Source organism: Medicago sativa, chromosome 8 (genome assembly GCF_051527215.1).
Source record: "Medicago sativa cultivar Bolivia chromosome 8, Bolivia_mono, whole genome shotgun sequence".
Lineage (NCBI taxonomy): Eukaryota > Viridiplantae > Streptophyta > Magnoliopsida > Fabales > Fabaceae > Medicago > Medicago sativa.
Window position 1 is genome coordinate 39196238 of NC_140756.1, and position 9512 is coordinate 39205749.

The window sequence follows — 9512 nt, forward strand, 5'->3', positions numbered from 1 at the left end:
TTGGGTTCTGAAAAGCTTGATAATCAATCCATTATCTCTCCTATTTAAAAAGCATGCCAATCACGAAAATGGATAACTTTTTAGTTTAATTGCTTTCACAAATGGGAGGTTAGCTAGCTCGGCTGGTTTGAAATAAAGGATAAAGAGTTGAAGGTCCCGAGTTTAAACCAGGAGGAAACTCGAACGAAAAAGTAAATATTAATTTAACCACAATTTACTAGCATTTGTCATTAGAAAAAAATGCTTTCACAAAATCAAGAAGTGGTAAAACCAAATAGAAAAGGGGAAATTAAGTATAAATTTCACTGACCTTACAAGTGACTCAAAAAGTAAAAATAAAATGTTTGGTTGCAAGTGTGAGTTGTTAAGTCTCACATCGCCTATAAATTGACAAAATATAGTGTGTGAGTTGTTAAGTCTCAAAAAGCTCTTAATTGCTTATGATATTATCTAGGGACGAAGGCACTTCAGATATAGGGGTACATTTCTATGATTTGATGAGCCTTGCCTTGAGATTTTTTCTCCTTTCAATAATAAATTTAGAAACAAGCAGGTACGTGTTGTTATTAGTTTGTTCATCAATCTAATGTTGATTGCATCACAGAAAGCCTTGCCTTGAGCCTTACTGAACTAATTGGATTGCTTGACATTGAAGGATCTATAGAAGAACTATTATGCATAGTAAATGTTGCAAATTCCATAGCTAATGGATGCAAAGCTAAGGAAAATGCTCAATTGCACGACAAAAACAAGTGTGTATCCCGCGCATGCACTGGCAACTGAGGTCCCCACTTATTTTCATACAAAATGCTAAAATTAACCTTAGACTTGTTTTTGCCAACTACTACAACTCCTAGTCTTAATATTGATGCATAAAAACTTCTCTGTTCAACGAGAATGAAACTCTGATCACCAGAAACCAATCGATCTCCTCCGATCCCAATCTCCAATCATCAATCTGGAATTCTCTCTCGGTGACATCTCCACCTCAAAGATTTCAATTTCATTCAAGATTAGATTCCGTCTAATTCTCAATCATGTGGAGATGTTCCCAAGCCTTATCCCTCATCTCTTCCATTTTTTAGCTTCTCAATTCTCGTTCCTCAATTCCATTTTTATTTTATTTAATTTTATTTCTGTTTTGTCTAATCTCCTGTTGAAAAGAAAGAGCTATCATTGTCAAGGCCTGGAATTTGTTTGAAGGATTGGACAAGAGTACAGAGATACAACACTGCTGTGTGATGTTGTTCTGATATGATAGGAGTCTTTTGCGAGTTACAGAATGTCTGTTTAGGTCTATATTTTTTAATTCATTTGGCGAATTACTTGTTTTTTCTCCTAATAGATGTTGCATGTCAAAAGGATATTCCTTTTGTATTGTAACTACTATGTCTCTATATTGTAATTGGTTTGTTGCTATTGAGAATCAGAATGAGAATTTGAGTACAAGTTGAAACCTGGTCGAGAATTTCATTCCGAGAGACATCCATTAGTTTACTTGGTTGCTGCTTTGATAGTGATGAATTTAAGCTTGTAGGGATAGGTGAATCTTTTGCCATTTTTTCTAATTATTATCGGTGTAGACTTGTCCGTGTCGACGTGTCCATGTTAGAAAATTGTGGCGACATACAATGCCGGCATTTTAAGCATGTTTTAACATACAATGTCCAAGTTGAATTGTTATCCCTTGGTCACATTTTAAGCATGTTGTCTTTTGCCGTGTGTAGAGGTAAAGAGACAGTTTAGATTTTGTTAGAATAACACAGAGAAAGAGCTTGTTGCACATATTGTTGCATCTATTTGGTATTTTTGTTTCTCTATTTTATATGATACTCCTCAAATTTTATATGATGCTCCAATGTTGCTTACGCTGTTATCAGTTTTTAATTGGCGTTATTAGAGATTGATCAGTGTATTATTCCTATTTAGCAGAAACATTTCTGTCTTTGTGATTTTCAGGGTGATCCGCCTATATATGGTGCCCTTTATATTGTTAATGTAATTACATAATTGTAATGTTTTTTTTAGAATAACATTGTTGTAATATTTTAATATGTTGAAGATCGATACTTTCCAAAATCAAGTTTCAACATGATTGATAATCTCTGTTTCAAAATCAATTACATAAAAAGGACAGAAATTGAAATATAGTAAGACATTCAACCAATCAAAAAGAGTGCAATGAAGGAAAAAATACAAAAAGTTTAAAATGATAAATGAAGGCTAAGTAACGTTAAAGCCAAAATGAAACCAAACTAGACCAAACTGAGAAATGGAACTGCCCTGCAACTTACATACACCTCACAACAGAGAAACTACTGCAAATATGCAGGAAAACTACACAGTTGAAACAATAGGACTCCACCTTACACTTTTTTTCAGAAACAGGAAATTTATTACGATGAGAGTGTGCAAGAAGCACAGCAAAACTCGCGGACAGGAACAAAAATTACACAGGGTTCTGATATACTAGAAACCCCGTGTGCCTAAAACAGCAAAACGCAGGCCAGAAAACTAAAAAACCAGCAAAACACAGAAACCCCTGCTGCTACTGTCAAGGGAATGAGGCTCCCATATACCAAAAAGCCAGCAAACCAGAAAAAGCAGGAAGCCGCAACCAAAGATGGACTCCACCTTACACTATAAACTCAAATTTTACTCCAATAGCTTAATAACCATTTTCACTCCATCCTGATGATGGATGATCATTTATACGGTGGTGTGCCTGCAAAAAGCACACATGATTGAAATAATTAGTGACTTATGTTGCAATTTGACTATATTGTCAAAACAAATCATAAATCAATACCTGTAAAAGTTCTAAATATGAAACATTGTGGTCTATGCTTTGAGAATAATATGGAACCTAGAAACAATAGATTTTGAATGAGTTATTTTCATAATATAAATTTATATGTGTAAATAAAATTGAAGAGTGTTGAAATCTATGTTCACCTGATTAACATCAAGATATTTTTGATTTGGATTGAAGGGAACTAACATTTGTTTTACTTGAATGCTCTCTTGTGAGTCAATCACATCAAGATCAATGATCTGAGATATAGAGAACTCTTGATTTTCTTGAACTTTAGATATACTAGGCCCCTACATAAAATAAATTAAATTAGACATACATTTTATTACGTGTAAAGAAGATAAAATAAACTTGAAAATTTCAAGATTACCTCTTCTTGACTTTGATAAGTGTTACTTTTTTTGTTGCTTTTTTGTCCTTTCTTTCCTACAAGTTTCCTTTTCACAATTTGATCAACTTTAGAAGCCTTCCTTTTTGAAGGAGGACTTCGAGACGCTATAGGATCAAGGATTTTAGTCATCTGATTTTGAACTAAGTTATCTCCTTCAGTGATCTCTGAAAAACTTTCTTGACATGTCAACTCCAGTTTTAATTTCTCTATTCTATCCATTACTTTCAATAAATCATTTTCACTATGGATACATGAAGAAGCAACTTCGTAAAAGGCATCACAAGCTTTAGCTACACGCTGCAACTCTTCATTTCCGGCTAATTGATCAAAACCACTTTTAATAAGTGTATCTCTTCGCTTAATATCCTTCCTCCATCTTGGCAATATGTAACAAGAGGGCACTGACTCTGTTTTAGCTGTGAGCTTAAGAAACGCAAATGATATGTCTACATAAAATACCCTTAAACTCAAATAAAAAACATGTACATCGTATTTCAAAGTCTTTCTCATTGAAGAATACCTTGAACATTATGTCTTTAACTTTATCAAATACCTTTTTACTTTTTGTAACACAATATGTTGAGTTCAAAGCCTCTATTCTCTCAAAGAAAATATGACAGTACATCATAGAAGCCACTTCTACTTGAAACTCTTTGAATTTTGCATTGGTATATGCCTTTTGAAATTGAGATTCAAATCCAAAATGACTTATACAAGCAATAATTCTATTGAATGAACAAAAATCAAGCATATTTTCCTTTTCAATTTTAGCTTTCAATGCATTATCATATTTTTCAACAAATTGCTTCAATGTTGTCTTTGAGTTCACATATCCATCAAAAAATGCATTCATACTTTCAATTCGTTGTGTAGTTGACATTCCAGCCCAAACTGTGTCTCTCACATACACAGGAACCCAACGATGACGCTAATCAAACAACCCTTTCAACCATTCATTATCATGAAGTTCATAACATTCAATCATTTTTTCCCACTTCTTCATGAAATCACTTATGCTCAAAGAATCATATACCGCATCATGCAAAAGTATTTTGATAGACTCATAGTTAGAGAGTCTACTCAATTTTTCTGGAACCTTTTTCATTATATGCCACAAGCACCACCGATGGCGAGCTTTCGGGAAGACGATCTCAACTGCATTCTTCAGTAATTATGGCTTGTGGTGCACGCCCACGCATACATTCTAACCAAGAAGTGAACAACCAAGAAAAAGTTTTAGTATCCTCATTCGACAAATAGGGTGCAACCTAACAGAACTGACTGACCATGATGATTTACTGCAACAAAAGGAGCAAAAGGCATGTCATGTTTATTTTTTGAGTAAGTGGTGTCAAGTCAAAGGTTATTACTTCACCAAAATACTCATAAGCAGCCCTACATCTCACATCTTCCCAAAAAACATTTCGTAAACGACTTGTGTCATCCACATCCATTACTTAATAAAATTCACTATTTTTTCTTTGCATTCTAACAAAATAATTTTGGATGGCTTCAGCGTCTCCCGTCCCAAGTCGAAGCCGCCTCACTTTGTCTATGTAGTTTCTAACATCTTTTTCCCTGAATGTAAGGTTATCATATCCACTTGCTTCAACAACCATAGAACAAAAATTTCTACTTATATTAATCCCAGCATGTGTTGTATAATTTAGATATTTTAAAAGTTATTTGTTTATTTATTTTATTTTGATTGATTTAATTAACTTTATTTGGAAATTAAATTTGTTGACTTCCCCTGCAATATCATCACGTTTCCGTGTTGCCATAATTTTTTGTAACTTATTTTGAGGTAAACTACCTATTTAATAGGTGATAATTGTTGCACTTAATCATTTTTCAATGTGCTTTACGGTTACTAAACTAATTTGACTTGGTATTCCAATTCCGTTCTCCTTACAAGTAGTAGCTGAACGTTATTCATAAAAAATACATTTTTATTCATTAGTTATTATCATTTATTAATTAATATATAATATTGCCTTGTATGGGGTGATACGGTTATCTAATGGGGATATGATTTTCTTTATAAAATAAAATGAGAAACTTTGCTTTCACATACTGTAGAAAAAAACATATATTGTACTTCTTTTCTTCCTTCAATTTTACAGATATCATAAGTGTTTGAGTCTTCTTAGTCTGTGTATTTCTCGTGTCTTGATAGCCTCGGTACGATTACCGTCGAGACGAACCTGTTGTATTCTGGGGGAGTTGCACAATTCTGCGGATAATTCCTTAGTCCAGTGACACAGTCACGCCTCAGGTTTTACGTTTTATTTCATTGTTTTGCAGGTTGTGATTTTTCAGTCATCCGCTTACTACAATCTAAGGAATTAGGGGCGAAGATGATTTTGCAATGGCGACATATATGTTCTACTGTTCTTGTTGTTACCGGTCTTGCTGTGGTCACTTGCGACAAACAATTCATCAGTGGTGTTGTTCTAATTTTCACTACGTGAAAATACTGCAGTTTGCCTTATGTTTGCCTGTTAAGGTATTACATTGTACATGTATTAGTGTTGATTTATTTGAGTTAAGGGAAGCAAAGTTAATGTGAGGGATAAATTATTTGAAAATAAGTTAGTGTGTTGTTCCCACATTCATTTTTTTTAATTGAGACTAGGATAATGATCAAGTTAGATTGTTCTGCCGCACTTAAATACTTTATGTGATTGCAATATTTATTCCACATGTCTCTTGATAAATGTGATAGCTGCCGCTGCTTTATATTTGTTTGTATATCCGGCTGCTATGTATCTATCTTTCTTTTGTTTAAGAAAAATGTAAAATTTGAGGCTTTATTATTGATGATGAGAAAAATGTAATCTTTTGTTTAATAGGAAGTGTGGTTTATGCAAGTTTGCACAATTAGCTTTGTGAATTGAGTCTATTAAAGTGCATCTTCTATTATATTATTGAGACCTGTCTAAAGGATAGAATCATCATATAAAGTGATGTGAATAGCATAAGAGAAATAATAATGATTTGGTCTCTAAGATCATAAGGATGTGTATTAGTATAATACTTTCACAAAATATTTTATTTAGAAACTTCTTAAGAAATTTAGAAACTTTTAAATTAAAATATGGAGTATCCCTTATGACCCTTATATTTGATAGAAGAAAATTGAGGAGATATTTATTTATAAATTTATGAAAAAAAATATGTATGGTAGAAGAGATTGTTTAAAGTTGATGAACCATTGTATTAAGATAATACAATGATAATAATTGGATATGAGTCATTGTGGATACACAATGATTTTTGTTAGATATGAATCTAATAAGAATAAATCTATAAGTAGATTTATCTTATTAATGAATATGTTGTCGCTCAGCAGACTATTAAGCAGACTTGTATAAAATTATTGTGTAATCCGAGTTTATTTTATAAACTTGATGAAATATGAGATTAATTATGATTAAGAGTCTTAATCAGTATTTGTGAATTTAACGAATTCGTAGACAAAAAACCCGGGAAGAAAAAGAAGGAAATGAGACTATGCCACTCGAAAATAACAAGTGATGGGAACCCAACCTTTATGATTGGAGATCTCATGAAAAAATTGCAATGGGAAAAACAAGTCACTTCTTAGTTATGTTAGCACTAAATTGTTTTTTCTCTTTCCTATAGTGTTATGATTAAGAGAAGTGCTAATTAAATTAAAATTTAAGGGTTAAGTTTTTAATGCTTTTAATGATTATCATAAGCCTTTAGGGTGGTGTATGGTTGTAGCATACACTAGATAGAATCACCTACATGAGTGTCAAGTGGGGCCGCTTGCATGAGACCGTGGCGGGTCTCTAGAGCACTCATGAAAATCAGACACGCCCACGGCCTAAAAGCGCAACACAGCGATTACACGAGAATTGTGGGGGTGTAATGTGATTATGAGACCTCTAGCATACATCAAGTGTATTGTGTTCCATAGCTTGTTAAACCAATTCACTGTGTGTTAAGCCTCGTTAGTCTAGGACGGGTTCCATAGCTTGCTATACTGTTCCGATGCATTGCACTGAAAGGTGACTCAGACTATATATATTTTCTTAAATTAAAACTTTTGAAATATGTGGGGGATTGTTGTATAATTTAGATATTTTAAAAGTTATTTGTTTATTTATTTTATTTTGATTGATTTAATTAACTTTATTTGGAAATTAAATTTGTTGACTTCCTCTGCAATATCATCACCCGTGTTGCCATAATTTTTGTAACTTATTTTGAGGTAAACTACCTATTTAATAGGTGATAATTGTTGCACTTAATCATTTTTCAATGTGCTTTACGGTTACTAAACTAATTTGACTTGGTATTCCAATTCCGTTCTCCTTAAAAGTAGTAGCTGAACGTTATTCATAAAAAACACATTTTTATTCATTAGTTATTATCATTTATTAATTAATATATAATATTGCCTTGTATGGGGCGATACAGTTATCTAATGGGGATATGATTTTCTTTATAAAATGAGAAACTTTGCTTTCACATAGTAGAAAAAAAAATATACTGTACTTCTTTTCTTCCTTCAATTTTACAGATATCATAAGTGTTTGAGTCATCTTAGTTACGTTTTATTTCATTGTTTTGCAGGTTGTGATTCTTCAGTTATCCATTAACCTCCAATCTCCTTTTTATACTAGGGTCTAAATTCTTGTTGCATCTAAAATATCTTGATTTGCTTGGGCTAAAGTCATGATTATGTTCAAGAGCAACCTTAGAAATAGTAACCATTCCATCTGAAGACGCACATACATTTATTCGAGCCTTACAGTGTGTTTTCATGCTAGCATTTGGCTTTAACAGATTTTTGGAATTACTGACATAGCTTCTCGCACGGCTACACCCTAGAGTGAAATACTTTTTTCCTTCATCTCCATTTTTTGAACTGATTTTGCTAACTCCAAAACCTATACATCGAGCATAATTCTTGTAGTATTTGTCAACTTCTTCCGCAGAATTAAATTTCATGCCAACCTTAAGTTCATCATCTTCATTTGCTGCTAAATTATCCTCACAATTTTCATTTATGTGATCACTCTCTTCTTCTTCTACTTCACAAGATGTAAATCTTTTCTCCACTAATGCAACAATTTTTTTAAAAAAGAAACTTAAATTAATCAACTAAATTAAAAGTAAAGGCAAACAATCAAAATGAAACGAAAATTGTTGTTGACACATTTGATTTGGCTGAGAAACACGAGTAATTTACCCAAATGCTCCTCGGCAGTTAACTGCCGAAGTTTACTGGATCTCACTGCCGTTAACTGTCGAGGAAATACTCGGTAGTTAACTGCCGAAGTTTTGTTATAATAACAGAACTGGCATAGGAGTTTCCAAAACTCCATTGTTACGTTTTTGAGAAATAGAGGTGCGATTTTCACCAAGCTTAAGTCATTCCAAGCCAATTTCAAGCACAAAAAACAAGTAAGTTTTTTTAATCCTATTGCATTGTTGTTTTGTTGTTGAATTTTTTTTTTTGTTAAATTTCGATTATATAGGTTTTATTATTTTGACGATTTGTTGTAGAATTGTTAAAATTTTTAGATTGTCAGAGTTGTTAGGTTTAAGATTTTAGGATAGTTTAGGTTAGAATTGTTAGGTTTAGTTTTTGATGAATTGTTGTAGAATTGTTAGAATTGTTTAGGTTTAGGTGTACGATTTTATGGCATTGTTGTTTAGTTTAGTTTAGGTTTTGATCGCCATTTTTTGTAATGTAGATATGTCTCAGAACCAAAATCAGGGTAACGTTCAGGGCGATGAAAAGAACAAAGAAAAATCGCCTATGACATGGCACAAAATTGTTTGTGATGGTTCCAAAAAAAAGAAAGGTTTGAAGGTGCCGGTTTACAATCACTCGAGGTTGAGGAGGAGCGGGAGGACATGCTATTTTGGTCCTCAACCAAAAGAAGGTGTCCCAGGGACTGTAGCGGGCAAATCGATTAACCTGTGTGACGAGGAAGATGTGTAGTGGCTTGTAATGCCTATTTGTGTTGGGTCTTTTTTTATGTATTTTATATGTCGTGCACATTTTGGTACATTAAACTACATGTTCATGGTGCTTTGAATAAAAATCGTGTTTTGAATAATTTCGATTAAAGTTGCGTTTTGAATAATTGCGTATTCGAATAAAAACTAATTAAATCTAACGTGAATTCAAATAATTAAAATTACGTAATGAATAAATAAATTTGAAAAGAGAAAAAATAAGACAATTATCAATTACAGTACAGTACATTACACTGAAGGTGAGAAAAACAAAAGAAGGGGGGTTGAATTGTGTTTTAAAAATTC

General features: G+C 32.8%; 1 pseudogene; it reads right to left on the reverse strand.

Moving 5' to 3' along the window:
• Window positions 1–2235: 2235 nt before the first annotated feature.
• On the reverse strand, window positions 2236–8204 carry LOC146899008 (protein FAR-RED IMPAIRED RESPONSE 1-like; annotated as a pseudogene).
• Between the last annotated feature and the right edge of the window lie 1308 nt (window positions 8205–9512).